The sequence below is a fragment of the Eptatretus burgeri genome, chromosome 10, assembly GCF_056783735.1.
Source record: "Eptatretus burgeri isolate ZD-2024b chromosome 10, Ebu_testis_v1, whole genome shotgun sequence".
NCBI lineage: Eukaryota > Metazoa > Chordata > Myxini > Myxiniformes > Myxinidae > Eptatretus > Eptatretus burgeri.
In genome coordinates, this window is record NC_140970.1 from 70,346,652 (window position 1) to 70,362,563 (window position 15,912).

Here is a 15,912-nt window from a genome sequence, read left to right on the forward strand (position 1 = left end):
CACGTCAAACCAACAGAATCTGTGACGTTTTCTGCTCCAATATAATGCTCTCACAGTTTTCACAGAAACCCGCCGACACAGTGGCCTGGTCAACTCACAATTTCAGAAAATAGTCAGAAATTATAGCAAACCTGCATCACCTTAGTAGGAAAAGCGCTACTTCAGAGAAAAGGTCATTCTAAAGGGTTCCTAAATTGGCGGCCAAAGTATACAAATTGTGCTTGGAGTTGGGCGAACGGTCCAACCAATTGGTGGAACTTGCACGCATAGCTCCGTTTATCGTGCAGATTTATTGCACTCCATAATCGTGTAAATCTCTACATTTCTTATTTTTCTTATATTTAACCTCTTCCTTTGTCAACTACAGTCTTTGCAGTGACCTGACATTGCTGCCAATCTCCACGATGATGTTAACCTTGACCTGGAAGAGGATTTGCATGCCTTTTTTTATATGCATCACATTGAACATTATGGGAAATCTGTTGTTCCTGAGCAACGTGTCCTGTGTGGTTGCTGTGGCAACTGAGCGTTACGTCGCAATATACCACCCTATGCGTTACCATGCAGGTCTCTGTGGCCCACAAATGGCAAGACTGGTCCTTTCTTTCATATGATTGGCTTGCATTTCCTTCCCTACTTTTTTAAATATCATGTTGGCAGTCAAGAGAAGAGAGGTGAAACAGCTCATTGTTTGTGATGTACAGAATTTGGAGAACCTTGATCAATTTTACACCTCAATCAAGAATATCCTCTTTCAGTGCTTCTTTGTGTTCAGTGCACTCACAGTAACTTTTACTTACATCCAGCTCACATGGATTTCAAGAGGGGCTTCAAACAATTCTGGTGCATCAACCAGGTAAATTCCAAGCAGGATGCTTGATGATTGTGCTTGCATTCTGCAAGCAGCGAAATAAATCGGGTAAATCAAAAATGGTTGATTTATAATGAGCACTTTATTTCACAGTTTTACAGGGATAGTAATTTGATTGTAAAAAGGTCAAACGTTCTAAAATTAATCGATTATTTACATTGTAATGCTGTTTCAGGAAACAGAGTTGGGGTTTGATTCTAAGTCGAAACCAAACATTAAGGATTGGAACTTATAAACTGAAATTCAAAACAAAGAGTGATTGTTAAATTATTGTAGCATTGCATGTCCTTAACAACAGATTTTGCAGATGATGTGGTCATTGACGAGTCTATAGACATCCTTACTTATGTACTCCAGGATTTCAACCACTACTCATCCACTCTCGGACCTCAAATCAGGTGAATAAAAACTAAAATCCCTTGCTTGAATCAAAGTGATCTCTTCCCCTCAATTGACATGAATGAAGACTACTGTTAATACAATCAAGAGAATTTGAGTATCTTGGCTCTTGCATATCTTCCTCAGGAAGTTCAATGCCAATATTCTAAAGGGCAACTTTACTTATCAAGGCATGTGATAGTCATATTCTTGTAGCATTATACATCGTTAACAGAGTCAATTTGGTGAAGTTAGTGTTTTCTTTTTGATACATTGTTTGAATATAGATGGGCAATTGCATTATCGGCTGCTGTTGAGATAGCGATTCGATGTCTGATCTAACAATCATTTTGCATGCTTTCAATGCATAATGTAATGAAGAAGGCAGGCCTTACTAGGTACGTAGAGAACAAGCTCAAATGAGCTCAGATCCTCGTCCTCTTCATGATGACGTCATAAAAACGAATATGACGTCATTGTGATGTATCATGTTTGCGATAAATTATCTGTGCTAATGCCTGGCTTGATTCCCGCAAACAAAATTCAAACAGCTTGCCGAGTTTCGGAGATAATGGTATAGGCGATTTTCATTAATGGCGATATTATGACGTCAACTTTTTTTCTCGGAAGAATTTCCAAAATCGGAGATGGTTACTGCCTGCGCATGGGCTTTGTGCATATACATGGCAAGTTTCACGAAGATCCGATGAAAACTCTGGGTTGTGAAACAAAAAATGTCAAAAAATAGGAATGACGTCATAAAAATTGATACGACGTCAGTAACGTATCATATGTGCGGTAATTCATCTCTGATAATGCCCTGTTCGATTTCCGCAAACAGAATTCAAAAAGCTTCCCTAGTTTCGGTGATAATTTTTTAGGCGATTTCCATTAGCGGAGATATTTTGACGTCATAACTTTTTTTCTAGGAGGAATTTTCAAAATCGGAGATGGTTACTGTCTGCGCAGGGTATTTTTACATATATATGCCAAGTTTCAGGAAGTTTCGATGAAAACTGTAGGCTGTGAAACAAAAAAGTCCACAAGAACAACAACGTGAGTAAGACTTGGAGATCCTCCATGAGGATCTAAAAATGTTGCTACGAAGCATAAATTGACCATCCTGTGCTGGAGGCTGTTAGAACGCAACAAATTCAATTTGGTATCGTTCTCTCTCTTTCAGCATATTATGCGATCGTTACTAATCAAAATCTTGATCTTTTCTACCCCCATTAATCCACCCCAAACCCATCTCCTTCAAATTCCCTGTTTTCCTTCCTGAAAATCTCTGTGGTACCACTTGTGTACCCTGCCCCATCCCTCTCCCTTTCACAGATCTCCGATTGTCTCTGTTCCTCACTGTTTTGTGCTTCCCTCTCTGGTCCCTCTTGTCTCCTGCCTTGTTGTATGTTCTGTGTGTTAGCTCTTACATGAGCCTTGACTGTATACAAAAAAAATCTCAGTTCAATCAATGTATCAAAATGGAAAGATACTAACTTAACAAGATAACTCAAATTTGCTCTGCTGTTGATTACAACGTTCAATGTGGGAACAGTGATAAGAATAGGACAATCACTGTTTGTTTCAACTTCATTACCTTCGCATTCTGCGAAAGGTTATGTTTTGGTCGCTGTGTATTTATTTATTTGTGAATATGTGTGTTTGTTTGTTATTCGCATAACTCAGAAAGTATTAAACGAATTGCATGAAAATTGGTGGGATGATTCACGATTATCCAAGGACGATTTGATTAGATTTTGGGAGTGATCGGGTCAAAGGTCAAGGTCAAGGTCATGAAAAGGTCAAAAACAAACTTTTGAGCATAACTTCCTTCATAAGACAGCTATCGACATGCAACTAACGCCATATTGTTCCATGACGAAATACCTTTCGGGTACGTGGTGTCAGATTTGACGTGACGTCATCAGAAGTGCATCAAAATGACGTCACAAGATGACGTAAATTTTCAATTTTCGACCTCATCAGTTTTGATCATACCGTTTTGTAGGACTTACCTGAAGGACGTCACACACCAAATTTGGCGTCGTTCGGACTGACCGTTATAACGTCATTGACGTTTGAACATAACGTTTTTCAATTGTGGCTAAAATGTCCTGATATTTTATATTCAAATATCTATGTAATTTGTAAAGGAAATTGTCCCAAATCCAGGCATTATGATCAGTACCAAAATATCTGCTTATATATGAACAGGTTTTGCAAATTAACTCTATGGTCAAGGTCAAGGTCACACTCAAGGTCAAAATATACTTGTAGGCATAACCAGATCTAATAGAGCTATTGACATGAAACCAACGTTAAAATGTTCCGTGAAATAAGAGCTTTCAGGATGGTAGTCCGCGATTGGTAGTGACGTCATTGGAAGTGCGTCAAAATGACGTCACAAGATGACGTCATTTTTAAACTTTCGATTTTTTTTCAGTGTTTATCATTCCATTTTGTTGGACTGCCCTCAATGACATCTAACACCAAATTTGACGTCTATCAGACTGATGGTTGTGACGTCATGGACGTTTTTAAATGACGTTTTTCAAATGTGCCTGGAAAAAAGTAGCGACGGCGAAGGTATGCGCTCTACCGAGTGCCTGTTCTAGTTTTATAAGTTCCAGTTCCACCTATTAACTTCGATTTGAAATCAAAAACTCCGTCTTTTAGCGTTGTCTAGCAACTCATTAGAATGAAAACAACAGTTTTATTTGATAACATTTGACATATTCACATGAAAAATGACTATACCAGGGAAAGTGTTAAATTTTCCACAAACTTTGATGATGTATTCAACAACAACAACAAAAAAGATCTCATTCTGATCATTCATTCTTGATTCACATAATTTCCTTAGCTGCTTGCAGAATGCTAGTAAAATCCACTTCATCACTTATGTAAAGCTTTTTCACAATCCACTTCATCAAATATTTATTACGTCTGCACGTAGATTTCATGCCAGTATCTACTTGCAGTCTGCAAGCATCCCCCTCTGGTAGCATATATGGCTCTTTCTTCCCACTCACTCACTCAGTCACATAAATGTTTTGTACTTTCTAGGTGGGATAGAGAGCTGCAATTTGGCATAGTAATGCAACTTTTAAAGCCACAATTTCAGAGAAAATCAAAACTTTCCGTAAACAAAAATATCTGAAAACAAAATTTGGCCGTTGCAGCCTCACTCCCACTCACTTAGAATATTATTCATATTCATATACTGTGGTATGCAACAAGGGAAAATATGGATGGTGTACAGTGGTAGTAACTTGTCAACATTCTAGTAATCTAGTAAATATAGGATGCACCCCAGTATCTGCATTTGGTCTGCAAGTATTGTGTATGTGTGTCGTTGGTTGTTTTCTTCATATTCCAGTTTCAGAAGGTGGAACATAGTCCTCCCAAGGCTCAAAGTATGGACCTTCATTTCATTGAAGGATCATGATTCATGGGCTAAGTTGTGAAGGTGTGTTGTTCGAAGAGTTTTATTCTTAGGGCTGTTTTCAGGATTGTCACCGAGCCCCAGAATCCCTCCAACTGTAGTTCATTTGTGGTAATGTTCCCAGGGATGTTTTGTTGGATATTTGTGAGTGTGATGGAAAAGAACTCAATTTCCACAAGTTGGATCACCAAACAAACGGAGAATCTTTAATTTCCTATATACAGAGGAAGAACATTGAAGGATTCATTGAAACATTCGAATGGACTCCACTGAAACAAAAGCCCGAAAAGATTCCTCTTGTACACAATTTGACATTCCAAAGAATGGGAGGGTGAGAAGCATTAGGCAAAATAACTCAAAACTGCAATATGTGTCCATTTTGGGTGGGAGGGAGAGAATGACATAATCATGGCAAAAGTTTGCATTGTTATCAACTAGGTCACCCTGTTTCTATGCAGCGAGAAAGACCTTCAAAGTGAGATATTCCTTTTTATCAATGTGTAGGTCAAAAGACTCTTGGGAAAAGGGAAACATTACTGGTAGCCAATTTGACTGAAGTACAAAAATTACATTTATAAAGTACCAGCAACAATTATAATTGAGAGTACATGAATATAATTATTTTTCTTCCACATAAGGTTCTTCTTTATCATTCCCATTGGTATGAATTTAACGCTCTTCAGCTTCCAAGATATTTTGACTTCAATCTTGAGATCTTGATATTTGGTCATTTTCTTTATTTCTGTGTTATTCAGACCAAAATCACTAGGTACTGAAACCTCAATTATCAATGCTTTATTACAGTGCGGCGACATCACGCTGTTATATAATTGGCTATTCTGTCCTGTGTCTTCTGTCACGTCTTCTGTCGCACTTATTGGCTATTCTGTCCTGTATCTTCTGTCACGTCTTCTGTCATACTTATGGCCGCGTACGTCCCTTTGATCTGAGGGCTATAAATAGAAATTAGTCCAATGTCACAACTCTTCCCATCATGCATGCTAATTCATCGTGTCTACATTTAAATTTTATAACTGCAAAATTGTTTCATTATTCTTAACCTCGACTTTTGCTGCCCCCAGCTGCGCGATATCGAAGTATTTGCTTCTTGCTTTCCTTTTTTTTAAACGTAAATACTATGGCCAGTCATGGTGTTTTGTTTTCTATGTTTATGCTCGATGGGATCATCATCATAGTATACGTGAGCATTATGTCCTTGTTTTCAACCATCACCTTTGGTTCATGTTTCCATGAGTTTTCTGGGATTGGGATATTGAAATTTTTGCAGATGTGCCAGTGGATTACTCAAAATATTTTGTTGTGCCTCTGTGTGTACAGCTGTTCTGACATTAGTTTTTTACACCCCCTTGGGGGTGGCTCATACTGTCTTTTTTCTACCTTGCAAAACTGACACTTCTCTTTTTGACTCACTCCCACAATTTTTTTAAAAACCATTGGTATATGATGTTCTTGGTCTTGACAGTTAGGCTATTTGCTGGCAACAAACAAAAACAACAAACATTTTACTTCCATTTTCTCGTTTTCTCAAGGGCCTCAGTTATAATCAGTACAATGTGTCTCTGCGTGTCGGAAGAGGCGACGAAAGGGTTGGCGTCGGGAAGGGCATCCGGCCATAAAACATCGCCTCAAAAAGGAAACCATGATTGTCATGGGGCCCGCAAGGCTAATCCCTGCTCTTGCAGGGGAAAATGGCCTTAAAATGCTTGTTCGTGCGTGCCCTTTTCTCCAGAAGATTCTGCACCCTGTCTTCATTTGACATTGATGGCATTTCTCCATACAAATATATCCATTGTGTCGGTTTCATGCAGCCAGGACAGCAAGTTGGCATGAAATTGACCAGATATTGTTCTGCTGTGTGCCATGGAATGTATCGTAAGCATCCCTTTTGAATCCCATATGATTCTGCCCATAATGTTGCTGCCTGAAGACTGGGTGCAGAACTTTTTCAGGGTGAAGATGTGCTGATTCAGTGTTTGTCCCAGCATCCTAGTGGTGAACCTATTTCTCATTATCAGTAAACAGACATCACAAAGTCTCCATTGGATTTGTATTGAAGAGCTCCAGCATCGCTTTTGACTCCACTCTCTGTTGACGATCTTGCACACTGAGGTTTGGTTCACTCATCTCCCAGAAACCTTTGATGTTCATAGTTAATAATTTCAGTGCAAAAAGAAATTCTGAACTGTTTTGCAAGTTCTGGAAACTTGATTTGGCAATCAGACATTATCGTACTTTTTATTGAAAAGATTGTTTCTGGACTGGTTACATGTCCAGTGGTTGTCCAGACTTGGAGTCATCTTATATCGATTCCCTGCCATGTTTAAAGCGCTTTGCCCATCATGTCTCAGTGGTGTAATGAGAGGCATCTTTCCCAAACATGGTAACCATGCATCCATGGATTTGCTTTGCAATGCATTTTTTTTCATTTAATCGTGCCTTGGACAAAAATTTCCTTGTGAAGAAATTTCCGGACTCCATATTGCTCAAACTTTGAAATAAACCCTCGTAGACCCCTGATGAGCACAGATTTTGATGTGGTCAATATACCTTTGACAGGCATCAGATATGAAGCTTGTGGCCAAGTTTCATCAAAATTGTGTTTGGTTCAAGTGAAAGTGACTGATAACTGACTCACTCAATCATCTACGGACAGTCGGACACTGTTCAATCTCATAAGCTCACCTGACTAAAGTCCAGGTGAGCTAATAATACACTTTAATATATTTTCCCATTTGAAACAGAGGGAGTTTTAATGTTATTCCTTGCCCCAATTATATATTAAATGTTTACGTCTGTCTTATTTTCTGTAAAAATAGGGGTTTACTACAAGTGAATGAATCAAATAGTTTTACATCTCCGCTGATGAAGTCGCTGGAGCCTTTAGGCATTATGTTTTCAGGTTGTACATATGTACGTTCGTCCGTCCATGCTAATTTTCTGGTTTCTCTGCAACCCATTATCCGATTGACACGAAATTTTCACCATAGGTGTGACTACTCATGTATAATGTTTTAATAATAATTATGGCATCATAGGTCACGTGGTTTGGCAGCCGTATTGGAAAAAAGGAAAAACTTTGGACCTCTGTATCTCCGAAACCACTCCATGAAAAAAATTAAAACTTGGTACATGTGAAGGGCTCCTCATGAGAAACAAGTGTGATTTTTTTGTTGACGTCATAGGCGGTTTCGTTATGACGTTATAATTGCATACGTCAACCGCTTTATCCGATCAGTACGAAAAATTTTGAGGGTCATCTTGGATATAAATTATTTTGGGGAGAATGTCATAAAGGATATTAACGTGCACGAATAACTAATGTAACGTGTTAGATAGGGTGGTGTAATTGACATTGCATCAACGGCGGTAAAACGGTGGTAAATTCCAGAATTAATTTATTTGAATGATTTTTCCAATCTTAATTATTTAAATTGAACAATATGCTTGAACACTGCGGAACACAAATCGCCATCTTTGTACTTTCAAAACCATTTTGTTGAGCAAGCAGGACCTGGATATGTTGAATTGGGTGGTGTATAAGGACGGCTCGTCCCGTGGTGAGGTGGAGTGGTTCGGTGGGGCAGGTTGCATTTCATTCTTGTGCCTGTGTGAGGAACGAAAGTGTGAGGCTTGGCATCGAATTGGTGGAGATGCTGCAGAGAAAGGGTTTGGAAGTGTTGTGTGTGCACGAAACCAAATTGAAAGGAGGCAGGAAAGGAGTAATGGTGTGGGAATAAGAGTATCGGAAGAGATCAGCAAGCAGGTGGTCAGAGTGGAATGATGGGAGGGATAGATAGATGTGGCATGGATGGTGATTCAGAGGTAAATGGTGTGTGTTATGTCAGTATATGGGCCACAAATGCGAAAGATTGGGGCAGAGAAGCAGGAATTCAGGGACCCCCTTGAGAGGATGATGAGAATTGTTGAGCTGGAGATGATGCTGTACATTGCAGGTGACTTTAACGTGCATTTGGCCGTAGCAGAGCCAGGGAAAGAGGAACGTTTTGGTAAATTTTGGTGGGGAGCGAGGAATGCAGAGGGTTGAGAGCTGGTGGAGCTGATGGCCGGGAATGGGCCGGCCATAGCTGGTTCATTCTTTCAAAGGTCGGGAAAGCCACAAGAATACCTATGGGAATGGACAATATAGATCAGAATTGGATTTGGTGGTGGTAAGGAAGCAACACTTGTTGGGGGTTTAGGATTGTGAAGCAGTGGCAGAGCATGTTTCCACCCAGCACAAGCCTGTGGTGTTTGTGGTTTGGACGAAGAAAAGGAGGGAGGTTAAGAGCAGGGGTCGGAAGATTATTCGGTGGGGGAAGTGCAGGGGAAACGTCCTCCTGGAGTACAAGGAGAGGTCAGGTGGAGGGCTAGGAATTAGCAACTTGGCGAAGAAGTGGAAGGTTTGGAGGAGGAGTGGAAGAAGTATGGAGAGGTGTTTAGTGGAATTGCAGAAGTTTTGTGTGGAAGGACGTCAGGATAGGGTGCACCTGTGCAGGCAGAAAAAGAAAGCAGCAAGGAGAGCTGTGAATCAGCTGCAGAATGATATGGAAGAGGAGGTGTACAACAAGTTGGAAGAGTATGGTGGGAGAAAGATTATATATATATATATATATATATATATATATATATATATATATATATATATATATATATATATATATATATATATATATATATATATATATATATATATATATATATATATATATATAGGCTCGTGACAGGGATAAGGATGGAAAGGACATGAAGGGGGTTGGGGTGGTGATTAAGGATGGTGGCGGGGGCTAGTGTCCATGAGGGGATCATTATTGAAGGTATGGGAAATGATATTTCAAAGAGCTGTTGAACCAGGAAGGAAGCAATGGCTATTTGGGGCTACCATGTTACAAAGAGGGGAGAGTGGAGTTGGTGAAGATCACAGAGAAGGAAGTGTGGACAGTATTGAAAAGGATGAAGAAGGGAAGATAAGAACACTAGGCATTGATGAGGTGTGAACAGAGATGACAATTGCAGTGGAAGAAGTTGGAGTTAGTTGGATGAAGAGCCTGTTGAATATATGTATGAGAGAGGGTTCAATTCTGGAGGATTTGAGGGCAGGGTTAATTGTGCCGATATGGAATGGGAAGGGCAATGTTCAAAATGCAGGGAAGTACAGGGATATTCAACTCTTCAGCCATGTCATGAAGGTGCTGGAGAGGATTCTGGATGGGAGGATGAGGATAAGTGTGGAGATTGAGATCAGAGAAGAGCAGCAGGGGTTTGGAAAGGGTAGGGGGACGACAGATTTTGGGATGGGATGTTCGTGCTGAGACAGCTGGTGAAGAAGAGGTTGGAGGTGCAAGGTGAGAGGGTATTGGGATTTTTGGACCTGGGAAGGCTTATGACACTGTCCTGAGAGAGATGGTGATTGCGACACTGAGGTGGATGGGAGTGACCGAAGCAGAATTCAGGTTGGTGTAAGAGATGTACAAGGGAAAGAAGGGAAGAGTTTTAGTTGGACCTGGGATATCTGAGGAGTTCAACATGAGCATCGGTATTGGTTTGAGGCAGGGAAGCGCTCTCAGCCCACTTATGTTTGTCATGGTGATGGAGCTGGAAAGCAGGAAAGTGAGCTTGAGGAATAATATGGGGAGGAGGATGTATGGAGACAATCTGGCTGTTGTGGGAGTGAGATGCATGAAGAACTGGGGGAGTGGAAGGAGGCATTTGGGAAGCATGGGCTGAAGATGAGTATGGAGAAGACTGAGGTGATGTGGGTCGGGTATCAAAGAAAATAAATGAATATCAGGTTAGAGGGGAAGGAGATCAAGCAGGGAAATAGGTTTGAGTATCTGTGAGGAACAGTGACCGGGGATGGTATGTCCGTGGCAGAGGTGTGAAGGAGGATTCAAGTGGGTGTGAATGTGTGGAGGGAGTAATGGCGGACAGAAAGATATAAAGAAAATTGAAAGGGAAGGTTCTGATGTCATGTGTAACACCAGCCTACCTTTACAGTCTGGAGATGGTGGCGCTGACAGTGAAACAACAACAGAGGCTGTAGATTTGTGAGAACAACTGTGTCAGGAGGATTGTGGGAGTGAGAAGGGTGGCGAGGAGGATGGATGAACTGAGGGAGGAGATTGGTGTTCAGATGAGCTTGATGGGGAGATTGGTGAAATGCCGGCTGAGATGGGCTGGACACTTGGTGTTGTTGGGGGAAGAGGGAATGGCAAAGAGAGCATATATATTGAGGGAGCAAGGACGGAGGAAAAGAGTTGGACCGTGGTTGAGATGGGAGGATTGTGTGAGGATGGATATTTTTAAGGTAGGGGTAGTTGGAGAGTAGAGGGAGGAGGAGGAGTATCGTGGTCAAGGCAGGGCAGATGCTTGGTGCCATCTAACCTCACCCCTTATAAAGGGAAGAGGAGGAGAAGAACAAGAACAACTATGTTACTTGGGGAAAGTGTTACGTAGAGGGGAAAGTGGAGTTGGTGGAGCTCTTTGTGCTGCCACACACTGTCTAACACAAATCACCTTCTTTGCACCTTTAAAACCATTTTCGTTTTGCAAGCATGTTAAATAGGGTGTTGTATTTGGGTGGGGTATAAGATTGCTTCAATCGTGCTAAACCTCCGGAATATGGTTTTTTTTACAATCTTTAAAATCATTATTTGTTAAACTTGAAGTATAGACCTGAACACTGCATGGGGTATCATGTTCTATGAACTCTCTTGGTTATTAAAGTTTTGGAGCTACTGACGTCGTTTCTCTTAGTATATTGCAGGGCTCTGCAGACAGTCACTCCACATGCAATCCATCTGGCACTCTTACTTCTGTCTCTGTTTCGGCCACCATTCATGAAATGGCTTCAAAATCTGGGATTGCAGAAGTTGGTGCTGAAAAGTACTTACATTATCGTATTTTTCATGCTCCTAGTGCTGCCACGCTTTTTGGGTCCACTAATTTATGGGATGCGGGAGACAGAGTTACGTCGGAGATTCAGGCGACGTGTGTTTTAGACCATTTCATCATGAACCATGGTCATAAAAAGCCAATAAACTCCTCCTGAGTTGTTTTCAGTTGAGTCCCTCATTTTTTTTTCTTGGTATCATGAGGAAATAAATATCTTTGTGTGAAAAAGGGAGCGACAATCGAGATTTCCTCTCTCAAAGCTTGTGCAGAGCCTAGACGTGTTCTGCACAAAGTTAGACAGAAGGACAACAACCAAAATCCATGTCTTGTTTTTAACTTTTGAGTCTCATGATTACCTCTGCCACCGAAAGTGAAGAAGGTTATGTTTTCACCCCTCTTTGTGTGTTTTTGTGCAGGGTATCTCAAAAAGTTGTTGGTGGATCCGGATGAAATTTGGTGGGATGTGTGACATGGACGAATTGATTCGATTTTGGTGAAGATCCTAATCTGGATCTGGATGCGATAATTATTTAATTTCTAAAAGTGATTCTTCACCATTGAGAGAAAGGGCCAAAAACGATATATAGAATGATATTTCAAAAATGTTTTGGGCCCAATATGTTCTTGTGGATCAGGCATTACTTGACAGAGGTTATGTGCCCTACCGAGTGCCCTTCTAGTTTATAATGTTTTACATTAAAATTCAAAGTTGTGTTACGGTGAAACATTTCTATTGTTTCGCCCTCTGAATTGCATATGTTAACTCATCTGAAAATTTAAAGAAAGTTGAAATTGAGAAATTAAATAAAAAATAAGGGTGATAGAAGAGCGAATGCAAGATATGGGGGTGTCGGAGGTGTGGGGAGAGAAAGACAAGAATATTCAGAAATAAGTGTAAGGGCATATAGCGAAAGAGCAATTTATGCTGCATGGTGTTGGGGGTTTAGGTTGTCTTCAAGGTGTTGGTGAAGGTTGTCGGCAGGGGGAGGAATTGCCGAGGTGGGGTTGTGTGAAGGGAGAAGGGTATGGTTGTGGGGAGCGGGGAGGGGGTTGTGTGGAAGGGAAAGGGTGTTTGTGGGGAAGGGGGGGGGAGGTTTTGGGAAGGGTATAGTTCCAAAGTGCCATCTTCCTTGTCGTACCCAACTGCTCCTGGACTCTGTGTCTTTTGCACCTGAGAAGACGGAGAAGCTTCTTTCAACCAACGACTCTGACTCTGACTCTGCAACTGGACCAGATGGCATCAGTTCACTTGTCCTAAAATCCTGCTCTGCTGCTTTTTCGCATCTTCTCTCTGCACTTTTCACCCCATCATTTGCCCTCAGTCATCGTACATCTGCCTGGAAATCTGCCAACATCACTACATTACATAAAAAGGTGCAAAAATTGATTCCCTTAACTACAGACATATCAATTTACTTCCAATCATGAGCAAGGTCATGGAATTGATCATTGCAGTTGATATGAAATCCTTCATCGTTTTCTCCATCAACCTCATCTTGGATCACCAAGTTGGTTTTGGACCAGGTCACTCCACCATGGATATACTGCTTCTAATCATTCAACAATGGATGGTGGTCCTCAATGTCAGACATGAGATCAGGGCCATCTCTCTGGACATATCTCCTGCTTTTGATACAGTCTGGCATCCTGAATGACTCTCCAAACGCTGCCTTTGGCAACCAAGGCCAACTTTACACATGGCTTACTGACTTCCTTTACTGTCATAGCCAAGGTGTGGCACTCAAAGGAATCCTTTCATCTCCTCTCCTTGTTAAGGCGAGAGTGCCTCAAGACAGTCTTCTGGGCCAAGTCCTATTCCTGATCTTCATTAATGATCTCTCTGACTCGCTGGAAAATCTTCTTTATCTATTTGCTGATGACTACACACTCTGCCGTGACATCCCTCGCCCTTCTCACAGGCAGCCTGAGGCTCATCCCTCTTTTCATATCTTGACAAAATCACAAGATGGTAAAACACTTGGAATATGCCTTTTTTTTTTTTTTGTATACCTTGGTCGAGGCTCGTATGAGAGCTAACACACAACTCACAGCAAGGAGGCATGAGACAAGAGGGGCGGGAGTGGAAGGGACAAAACAGTGGGGAACAGACACATTAGGTGAACTGTGGAAGGGAGAGGGATGGGGATGGGACGGGGAACATGGCGAAGAGAAGATGGACATTTCAGGGACTTTCAGGAAGGAAAGCAGGAGAAATGAAGGAAGTGGGCTTGGGTGGATTATCGGGGGTAGAAAAGATCGAGGATTTGGATGGGGGAAGATAAGAGGTGGTGGTGAACAGCTGTTTTGAAAGCCTGGAGGGAAGAATGGGAAAGAATAGAGTGAGGAAGTTTATTCCAAAGGCGTGAAAAAGAGGAATGAAAGAGTGAAGATGAGCAGTGATTCGTGATTTTGGTAGTTTTACCAGAAGGGGGTTGTTGGCGGACCTTGAGCGCCCTGTGGAAATGTGGTGGGGACAAATCGCAGAGAGAGCAGGGGGGGGCAAGGCTGGAGAGGAGTCGGTAGAAGACAGAAAGACCACCGACCAACCTGCGGTGATTGAGTGAGAGGCCCAAAGACTCAGCTTCATTGCGGGAGATGCCGATGATCTTAAATGCCCTGGTTTCGACAGCGTGAAGCCGAGAAAGGTGGGAGGCAGGAGCACCAGCCCAGAGGGGAGAGCAGTACTCCATCAGGTTACGGACAAAAGCTTTGTAAGTGGTCAGGAGCTCAAGAGGTCCGAGGAAGGACTTAGCACGACGGAGGATTCCCAGTCGGCGACTGGCTTTTGAGGCGAGGTTGGAAATGTGACTTTCCCAGGAAAGGTCATGGCAGATAGTGAGACCTAGAAGCTTGAAAGAAAAGACTTCTTCCAGAGGATTGTTGAGAAAGTGGATGGGGGGGTTTTGTAAACGGTCCTTTCGAAGAGACATAGTGAGAGTGTGAGATTTGTCTGGATTGAAAGACATGTTCCACGTGTTGGACCAGTTTGTGATTTTATCCAGATCTGCAGTGAGCGAAGAAGCTGCTGCTTGCCGGTCTGAGGGATGACAGATGGTACGGCAGAGGGTGGAGTCGTCGGCAAAGAGAAATAGAGGATTTTCCAGAGAGTCGGAGAGATCATTGATGAAAACCAGAAAAAGAACAGGGCCCAGAACGCTACCTTGAGGAACTCCAGCCTGCACAGGAAGAGGGGATGAAAGAACTCCATTTAGGGCCACACGTTGACTGCGACAGGAGAGGAAGTCTGCGAGCCATGAGTGGAGATGGCCTTGAATACCATGGGAAGAGAGTTTGGTGAGTAGGGCAGGGTGCCAGACTGTGTCAAAAGCACGTGATATGTCCAGGGATACGGCTCGGATTTCCTGTCTGGCATTGAGGACCTCCATCCATTGATGGGAGAGCAGAAGCAGCATATCCAGGGTAGAGTGACCTGGTCTGAAACCAAATTGATGATTGGAAATCAAGCCATTGGAGAAGAGGAAGGATTTCATATCTGAGGCGATGATGGATTCCATCACCTTGCTGATGATTGGGAGAAGGCTGATTGGTCTGTAGTTATAGGGATCTGTTTTTGCACCTTTTTTATGCAGGGCAGTGATGTTAGCAGATTTCCAAGCAGATGGCAGATGACCTTGGGCAAATGAGAGGGTGAATAGAACAGAGAGAGGGTGAGCAAGAGCAGAAGAGCAGGCTTTGAGGACACGTGGGCTGATGCCGTCTGGACCGGTTGCAGAATCTGACTCGAGGTTTGAAAGCAAGCTCTCCACCTTGTCAGGAGAAAAGGATACATAGTCCAGGGACAGTTGGGTGCGACTGGGTAAAGTGGGTAGAGATAGAGATGGGTTTAGGACACAAGATTTAGCTGCAAACACCGAGTTTAGACATTCAGCTTTATCACGTGTGGAATCAGCAGTGCGGCCATTTGAGGTAAGGGAGGGGATGGAGGGGGAACATACACCAGAAACAGATTTGATTAAACACCACCAGGATTTTGAGGAGGGAGAGAGGTTTGAGAGTTCAGACTTGAGATGAGAAAGATGTTGTTTTCTGGCTCTCCTAAGGGTAGATACACACTTGTTCCGAGCTTTGTGGAAAGAACTGAGATTGCCCTCAGTTGGGTTTGCTTTCCATGAGGCAAAGGCAAGTTGTTTCAGGACAACTGCCTCGCAACAAGCTTCAGTAAACCAAGGGCGAGAGGAAGGGTAAGACAACTGCACACGAGAGGGGATAAATCTGTGCATGAGGGAGAGCAAGTTTCTTTGAAAGAATTCCCAGGATGAGTTGATGTTTGAGAAAGTAGTGATAG

At 42.2% G+C, this 15,912-nt stretch overlaps 1 pseudogene; it reads left to right on the forward strand.

Annotated features, from left to right (window-relative positions):
• The first annotated feature begins 338 nt into the window (after positions 1-338).
• Positions 339-11,728, forward strand: LOC147018821 (olfactory receptor 52N4-like; annotated as a pseudogene).
• The last annotated feature ends 4,184 nt before the right edge of the window (positions 11,729-15,912 follow it).